The sequence below is a fragment of the Parus major genome, chromosome 5 (assembly GCF_001522545.3).
Source record: "Parus major isolate Abel chromosome 5, Parus_major1.1, whole genome shotgun sequence".
NCBI classification, from domain to species: Eukaryota; Metazoa; Chordata; class Aves; order Passeriformes; family Paridae; genus Parus; species Parus major.
The window spans coordinates 39,906,210-39,915,269 of NC_031774.1; the positions used below are offsets into that span (position 1 = coordinate 39,906,210).

At 39.0% G+C, this 9,060-nt stretch overlaps 1 long non-coding RNA gene across 1 annotated transcript; it reads right to left on the reverse strand.

Annotated features, from left to right (window-relative positions):
* Positions 1 to 989: 989 nt before the first annotated feature.
* Positions 990 to 6,117, reverse strand: LOC107206406. Its single transcript, XR_004497732.1, has 2 exons — positions 2,967 to 6,117; positions 990 to 1,164 (listed from the first exon to the last, which is right to left on the reverse strand). It is a non-coding gene; the product is annotated as an uncharacterized LOC107206406 (long non-coding RNA).
* Between the last annotated feature and the right edge of the window lie 2,943 nt (positions 6,118 to 9,060).

The following is a 9,060-nucleotide window of genomic DNA, read 5'->3' on the forward strand; positions in this document are numbered from 1 at the left end:
AGTCAAGGATTTTGTCATAACAGACAGATTTGGAAAGAACAAAGTTCTCATTATACTGACTGTTGAGATTATTCTTTGTGAAACAGTGACAAATCTAATAGTGCATGGGGGATACTTTTTAATAGACTCAACAGGCAGATGGATGAGATTTTAGACAGAGACAGAAGTGTATAAACTTCAGCCAAACACAAAGAAAGAGAAACTGCTTGGGAAAACGTAACTGAGAGTAACTCAGCATGGCTTGGTATTGGGAGCTGAACTTGCAGCTTTGACAAGGCTGACTTTAAGGCGACCTTCAGTGAAGCTCTTTAACAGTGTATGCTGGGCAATCGCTGGTAAATCTTTATTAATTTTAATTGGCGGCACCCATTTATAAGAACCATTAAAAAGGATAAATTGAGCCCATCCGGCGTAATGTCTTTTGTTAATTAGTTTGTCAGCACTGTTTTAATATCCCCTAATGACTTCATATTTCAGGACTGACATTAAAGGAGACGCTGTGAGAAAGGAAATGGTCTTATCACCGTGTACATTTTTTTCTTTTTTTGAACAAAAAGTGTCCTTCCAGGCCTGACCAAGGTTAGGTGTCATTTAACTCAGATAGACAGGTACCACAAGACTTGGAAGGGCCCTATCACCCTATCCAAACCTCACCTTGCTACTCAACAACATGCTCTGCTAAGATACTCTCTTTTTACAGACCCACACAACAGCAGAAGGAATTAAAAGTCATTAGTCACCAAATTCCCATCCTCCACAGCTCATCATGGACTTGTCTTTAGTCTCAAAACATAATCATACGGGAAAAATACAGGAAGAACCTGGTACAAGATTGCAGCCATGCCTCCCTTAAGTAAAACAGGTTAAACCCCACAGAACTGAAGGTCTTTTGATTCACAAGAACATGCACAACACCAATATTCTGATCTGTCTTGGGGACTGCAAACTTACAAATGAAAAGTTGATAGAGTAAGAGCATCAACAAAGAATTCTTTGTGTATGGATTTAATTTGTAAAAGAAGATGATGGAGAAATTATATCTCTGGGGATGATGCTTGGTCTGGAACAAGAGTGAGTGAGCAAATCTGTGATTTTGGCGTGAACAGTTCTCTTCTTCTTTTCCTCATCCTGCATTTCTTGTAATAGAACACTCAAATCTTTATCCTGGAAGATGAAGAACTTGAATTCAGTTACAAATGTTGGAAAAGCAATTTTAATGAGTACAATATTTTAGACCTTTACATCTCTAATAGTTTATGAAGATATAAAATTAGCTAGTAAAAGCAACTTAGAACATTTTAACCTTTTTCTCTAATATGTATGCACTTGATAATTTTTATTCAAAGAAGTGTATTCACGGAAGGGCCAGGAGAATGATCAGCTGTAGCCATCACAGAAGATAGCACAACCCATTATTGTCTGAAAAGTCCCTCTTATGAGCAAACCTTGTGTACTAAGACACCTTGTTTCTCTCCTCACACATCTGCCACACACATCTTTGAGCTAATGAACACTGGAATTATTCATCTTGGGAAGCATTTCCTCACTATGAGACCTGCAGCAAATTTTATTCCTACTCAGCTTCCTACTGTGACTTGTTCAATCAAGAGGAAGATCCTGAATTAACATTGACTTTTTGTCAGTCAGTGAAGGGTTGTCTCATGAGCTGGATTCTATTGGGTTTCTTCATTTAAGATTACAATAGATGAGCAATATGAGGCAAATAACATCCCCCAGTAGTTTATATTACATTTGATGCTTTGGTGCCTAGTGTTGGATTAATTCACATAACAGTGAAATGAATAAGAGAGACACAACTAACAGAAAAACTAGCTTTTCCTCTGTCTTACACAGCTTTGCAAATCATGAGTATTTTCCTTAATTGTAAGGTGCTTACATTTCTGCTGTAATAGTAAAAAGAAAATTAAATCTTTAGCTAATAAAATAGCTTATTTTTTCTTTAAATTTTAAATTTACCCATAGATGACTCTTTATAGGCATCATACTGAGAAAGACATGTTCCACTTTGCTAGATCACCTTTCAGCAAAACACAAACAAGTAATTACTGTAGTGACTGAATCAGTTAATAGTTTTATTACTGAGCAAAATCCTTGCCTCAAAGTCAATTGAAATCTCACTGTAAGGGTCTGGAGAACTAACAGGTTTTTCTTTTTCCATTAAAATTTAAGGTTAATGATTTTACCAGATTTTTTTATGGATATACAGCCACAGCATTTGAATATTAAAAGCTGCTCTTTGATCTCCTGAAAGCCATCCTAGTGTCACTGAAAGCTTGTGCCATGTTTCATACAGATTTAAAATTTTCAGGGGACTGCTAAAACTATGTCCTGTGTGAGGCACACAGTAAAAGCATGCCTAGGGTGAAATAGATATTCCCAGTAGTCTGAACACCTCTTTGAATGAACTGCCTTTGCAGGGAATAAAAGTCTTGAGTTTTTTTCTCCAACTAGCCTGTCTCTTGTGCACTGGTGTGCTCTACAGAACTCAGCCTTTCATAATTAAAGGTCTGTATAACACTGGCAGCATCACTGGTACTTAGTCTCCATTTTGTAGTTCTGACAAATAAAAATTTACATAATAGTCTTTCATTTCCATAAAACATAGTTATTCATGACAAGCATATTTCCAGCCTTCACCACAGATCAAAACCTTGTGTTTTCATTGTTCCAGTACTTCCCGCTCTCGTTGTACAAAAAAATTATGCCTTAATTAGTTTTGCTATTGCTAGCTAGAAAGTGAAAAGAGACAATTTTCATCAGATGCATTAACTCAATGACAGCTGAAATTCACCTGGGGATTGAGAAAGAAGGAAACTAATGTTCCTGTTTCCAGTCACATCTAAGAGCCAGAGAGAAGAAGATGGCATCTACCACTTCCAAAATATGGCAAACTAAGGCCTAGCCCTTCCAGTCTATTCCCCTATATATTCCAACACTATTTTCACCTGTTGATGTCCTTCCTTCTTTCATATAAAATTTTCTGTCCTTCAGCATATCACTGTTGCTTCTGCTCTTCAGGATTTAGATATCTAATAATGAAATGTCCAAATACTAATAAAATGCTTATATTTTAATAATTCTTTAAGTTAGTGAATGTTCATAACATATTCCAGACATTTTAATAAAATTTTAATGATTTATTGACAACTTTTAATAGATTATCATTTTTTCCAAAACCCAGCTTGCCAAATTAAAAAACTGCAACAGCAAAAAAAAAAAAGAGGAAGAAAAAACTACCCACATCTTAGTATGTAAGAAATGTGGCATCCAGAAAAATAACCTGACCAGTCTAAATAAGTCTGTATAATTAATTTTACAAATGTATATGAACAGAATTACAGGAAGGCCCTATCCGTGACATACAGTCCCTGTATGCATCACTGAAGTACCCTGGCTGGTCCTCCAGGCTTGTTCTGATCCCATTACCTGCCAGAAATCATTGAGGAACTTAGACAGATTTCTCTGTGTGCCTGGATTACCCAGTGCATATGTTGAAAATATCAAATTGAAGCAAGACAAACATCAGAACCCATATTTGCAAGGACATTTTTTTATTTTAAATAAAGCTGCTGTTAATAATAAAATCAAGCTGTTAATTTCAATGACAGAAAACTACACGCAATACATTCCCTTCACAAAGCTCACAACTACACATTAACTGGTAGTTCCCAGTCTGGAGCAACAGCTGGGAGGGCAACACTAGCAATTCCATCAAAGCAGAAAATTGTACTGATACAACAGGGCTAGCAGGGGTTCAGAAAGTTTTTCTAGTGGTCTCTTTCTGAAAGTAGATGCTTTCTGCAGAGAGCACTGCCTCAGGTGCCATGTGAGTTAGGCACCCCGCTGTTTATCCTGATGGTTGCTGGAGGCCTAGCAGCCTTCAACAAATTTGGCTGCCTCACATGCTAATATATCCATGCTTGTGGATTCCACAGCACTACTGACTCTGGAGCTAATCAAGTTTGGAGACACTTTCAGACATGAGCTTTTTCAGCATGCTCTTTTGCCCTGTTTGACTTGCTTTTTTCTGGTACCCGCCATACATAAATGCCTATGGAATCCATTCACACCCACACAGAAGAGGCCTTTACAACACACAAACAGGAGATCTGACACTTCTGGGAGAAAGCAGAGCTGTTAGTGGTACCATGTGAACTCTACTCCTATGTGCAATGGCTCAAGAAGTGATGTCAACAGGCCTGTGAAAGTCAGAGTAAAAGCTACAAATTTATTTGTTTACAGTGAATATAATTTTTTTAAAAAACCAAAACACTAAGAACTATAAAGGGAAAACAAATGTGAAATTATTCAAGCACTTTTTTATTTAGCACATTGTTTAAATAATAGATTAAAATCAAGTTCAAAATCACCTGCTTTGATCAATCATCTAGAGACCATAGTCTATTTTTTTTTATCAGAATCAGCTTTGTAGCTTATACCTCAGCTCTGGAAAAAGCAATTGCCTGATTTTCTCCCATGGTGAAAAAAAATATAAAAGGAAACAATAAATCACATGAATTTATGCAAAACCAGAAATGTCACTGTTTGTGTCACATGCTCCTATGTCTTATGACCATTTAGCCAGAAACTTTTTCATCCTGCATCATGGTGAACATCCAGCATCAAAGGAGAGTAGTGCTGTGTTAGCCTGCACTTACTGGTACAGATCTCAAACCACCTTACAAAAACTGCCCAACAGCCTTATCCTCATTTTGCAAAGAAGAAACTGATACACAAAGAAAAGTAGTTTGATATTGATGGCAGAATCAGGATACGTCTGCTAATGTTTTTATCTGGAAAAATACTATTTTTTTTCCTTTTTTTCTTTAGTATGGAGGACTAGAAAGTTGAGCCTGCATATTTCTCAGCTCTTCTTTGACAAGAAACCTGTTAACCTTTCCAAATTTCCTTATTTTCTTCAGTGTTGCCTTCTCTGTAACTTCTCCCAAACCAATTCCTGGTCACAAGTGGTCAGAAGTGATAGAAACCTTCAGCACCAGTCATTTCACTGAACAATTCTCTCCTGGGCTTCATACCTGTCACTAATATCACAATTTTCTCTTAATCCAGTGCTTCCCATAATGAAAACAGTCACAACTGTAATGAAAATTGTTTTGAAAACAAAGTGGGTTTATAATGTGATTCATAAAGGAATAAAAATCTGCAGAAGTCAATGCCATGGCCCCTATTCACAGGAAATTTTCTTACAGAAAACAAGCAAAATAACTCAAACATGAAGATAAATTACACTTTAGTGAATTGTCTCCAAATATTTGATAGCTCATCCCTGTCCTTTCTAACTCGCTTTTATTCAACTAAAACAATCCACTGAATAATCCATGTGAATAGTCTTGATCTGGAACCTATCTACAATGACTTCCTTACATGTGTTTTGTAACACATATAATCTTGCTTCCATTCTCCAGCCAAAAATAATGCAGTTTTGGAAGACATTTCTTGCCAAGAAACTCCATATTTGCTTTGTGAGACCATTCCACATTAAACTCACTACTCCCAATGAGATGTTTCAATCTACTTGTTCACAACAACACAGTTTCATGGAATCATAGAATGGTTTGGGTTGGAAGAGACCTTAAAATCATCTAGTCCACCCTGCCTGCCATGGGCAGGGAATCTTCCACTAGAAAGTGTCTTCAAAACCAACAAAAGTACACTGAAAAGGTAAGTGCATTTCAGGTTTTATATTAGTAATCCAGAGCTACTCTTGGTATTTGCCTGCCTTTATGGAGGGGTGAGGCAATCACAAGAATAGATCAACATTCATATAGGAATTTACAATACCTTTTTCATTGTCTTCTCAATTAGTACTGAGCATGGTGTATATAGGCAGGCCCTACACACCTATAGAGAAAGCTAAGACATGTAGTAGAAGGGAAGCTGATTAGAGGTAGTTTAAACCAGTGGGGACTACAGTGTTCAGTGCTTACTGAAGGGTTACCAAGCTGAGTTCTGCTTGGTGGGAAATGTGGGATTATCCCTGGGAACACTTGTAATGACTCACAAGACAAGTGGAGCCTGGTCTAAGCCCAAGCCTAGCCTTGAGTACTGCAAGCACTAGTCTCTAATTGCTGGCTCCTCTACCCAGCCTGGGTGACAGGAAGAGAGCAAGAAAGCAAAGCAGCACCTGATGGCAGCTGGAACAGCAACACTGCTTCTGGATTCCTCCTGCTTGTGCACTTCAGCCTGTTGGCAGAGCTCACAATACAGCTGCTAATTGCAGGCTTTCACAGATCAGGTCCATCATGTTCTCTCACTGTATCTGACAGGGACTAATGCCTGAAATCACACTGGTCTTAAAAGCAGAGACGGTCCAGAGTTGCAATATTCAAGCACAGTCCTTTTCCAAAAACAGGATCTCTTAGCATGAGGCTTATCTAAGAGCCAACTGCATTGCATCAGCCTCCTGCAAGAAGTACTTCGAAAGGTTTTTGACCTTTCTTTTCCATTTGGGGACAAAAGTGTTTCAATCCTATCATCCAACACCTAAATAGGAACAGATTCTCACTCCCAAGTTTGAGAACCAGAAGTAACATCTTAAAATAGCAGGCAGCAATCTTTGTGACAGTGAAAAAATCACTTGGAAAGCATCAAAATGTGTGGAGACCTCATGCAGTTTGGAGGAGCTGGTTGAAATCTAGCTGTGGCTCAGTTAGGGGGGTCCTAGAAAAAGCTCCTGACTCCCCCCACACAAGAGATTAGGATATCAAACAAGTGCTCTCAGAAAGGGCACTAATTCAGTTTCTGCTCTTATCCTGTACATGTGAGAGGACTCTGCTCTAAAACTTTCAAAGTAACCAACCGTGGCTTGTGGAAGGAGACATTCCAGTGAGGCTGTATTATACTATCATTTTTAAGGCATTAACTTCAAAGGCAGGCATTGATAAATTTAAAACAAATCAAAAAACAGCACCAATACTCTTTCTCATTCCAGATCCCATTATGAGCATAAGCCAAGTAGAACATCATGATAAATATGCTGTGCTTGCACACCTGTGAGGAGTTCCCAGCCTGCAGTGGAAACTGGAAATCTGTCAACAAGAAGACAAGTGAGCTAGTGGCCTTCTGTGATGAAGGGACTACAGCAGTGGACAAGGGAAGAGTTTATGGTTGTTATCTGGACATTTGTAAGGCCTTTGACACAGTCTCTCACAACACCCTTCTCTCCAAATTGGAGAGATATGGATTTGATGGATGGACTCTTTGCAGATGAGGAATTGGTTCAAAGTGGAAGTGGACAAAGGCTGAACATCCAGATGGCGATGAGTGACAAGTGGTGTCCCTCAGATGACTGGGATGAGCACGGTTTTGTATCTCCATCAATGACACAAACAGTGGCATTGAGTGCACCTTCACCAAGTCTGAGCATGAGAACCAAGCTGAGTGGTGCAAGTGACACACTAGGGGGACAGAATGCCATCCAGAGGGACCTGGACAAACTCAGGAAGTAGGTTCACAGGAACCTCATGAAACCAAGTGCAAGGTGCTGCACGTGAGCTGAGGCAACCCCCAGTATCAATACAGACTGGGAGATGAAGAAATGGAGAGTAGCTGAGAAGGAAAAGGAAATCAGGTGCTGGTGGATGAGAGGCTGCACATGAACTGATAGCATTCACTTGCAGTCCAGAAAGCCAAACATATCCCAGGCTGCATCAAAGGCAGTGTGGCCAGGAGGCTGAGAGGGTGATTTTGGCCCTCTGTTCTGTTCCATTGAGATCCCACCTGGAACACTGAATCCGCTCAGCGGTCTGCAACACAGGAAGGAAATTGACCTGTTGGAGTGGGTCCAGAGAAGGGGCACAAAGATGATCGGAAGGATGAAATACCTATCCTGTGAGAAAAGGCTGAGGGCTGGGGTTGTTCAGCCTGGAGGAGAGAATGCTCTGGGAAGACCTTATTGCAGCCCTCCAGTAGTTACAGGGGCCTTACGAGAAAGATGGGGATAGACTTTTTAGTAAGTCCAGTTGTAGGACAAGAGATAATGTTTTTAAACTAAAAGAGGATAGGTTTAGTGTAGATATAAGGAAGAATTTTTTTTTATGATGAAGGTGGTGAAACATAAGCCCAGGTTACCCAGAGAGGTGGTAGATGCACTGCCCCTGGAAACGTTCAAGCTCAGGTTGGATGCAGCTCTGAGCACCTATTCTAGTTGATGTCCATGCTCATTGCAAGGGTGGACAATATGACCTTTTAAGGACCATTCCAACCCAAACTATTCTATGACTATGTTGCAAGTGTTGTTCATAGTTTGAGAGCCATCTAAGGGTACATGATTGCTCAGGACACACTGTTGGGCTTTGCAGCAGTGAGAACAAGTTTATTCTTCAGACTTTTGTGGCTCTTTGTACACTGGATGCATTTGGAGCATACCCGGAACCCCAGGATTCTGAAGCTGCACTCCCCTGTGACAATGCAACTCACAAGTACCAGGGCACAGAATTTGCAAGAGCTGAGAATGTTCTTTCTTGGGCATCTGTCTGGAAAACAGTCTTCAAAAGATAAGGTAGCTGCTGCATGACATTCCAGAAAATGTTGTTCCCCTTTTGAAATGTCTTGTCTACCACAAGAATCACATTAACAATATTGAGATGCATGTCTGTTCCTTAAAAACCAAGCTTTCCCAGAAGAAAGATAAGAAAATAAAAGTACTAAAAGCTAGAAATACTCAAAACCCACCACCACTTAGGAATTATTTGTCTATTATCTCTGTCTATGCTATGTAAATAAAAATGAGGGATTTTATTGACACCATCTATGCTATATGGAAGGTTCTCAAGGAGCAGTGTATTTTCTGTACATGAAAATCTGCTGAAAGTACTGGAAAGTTCCATTTTCATGTAAATTGAACATTTATTTGTGTTTCTTTGACTTCATACAACCAGAACCCTAGAAATGCTGTATTTAAAAAATTCATAAATGTGATACCTTGCAGAACTCAAACTATTTTACAGTTATTTTATTAAGTCAATACTTATAAATATAAAATATTTTTATATATTTTATCTAAAATATAAAAGTTAT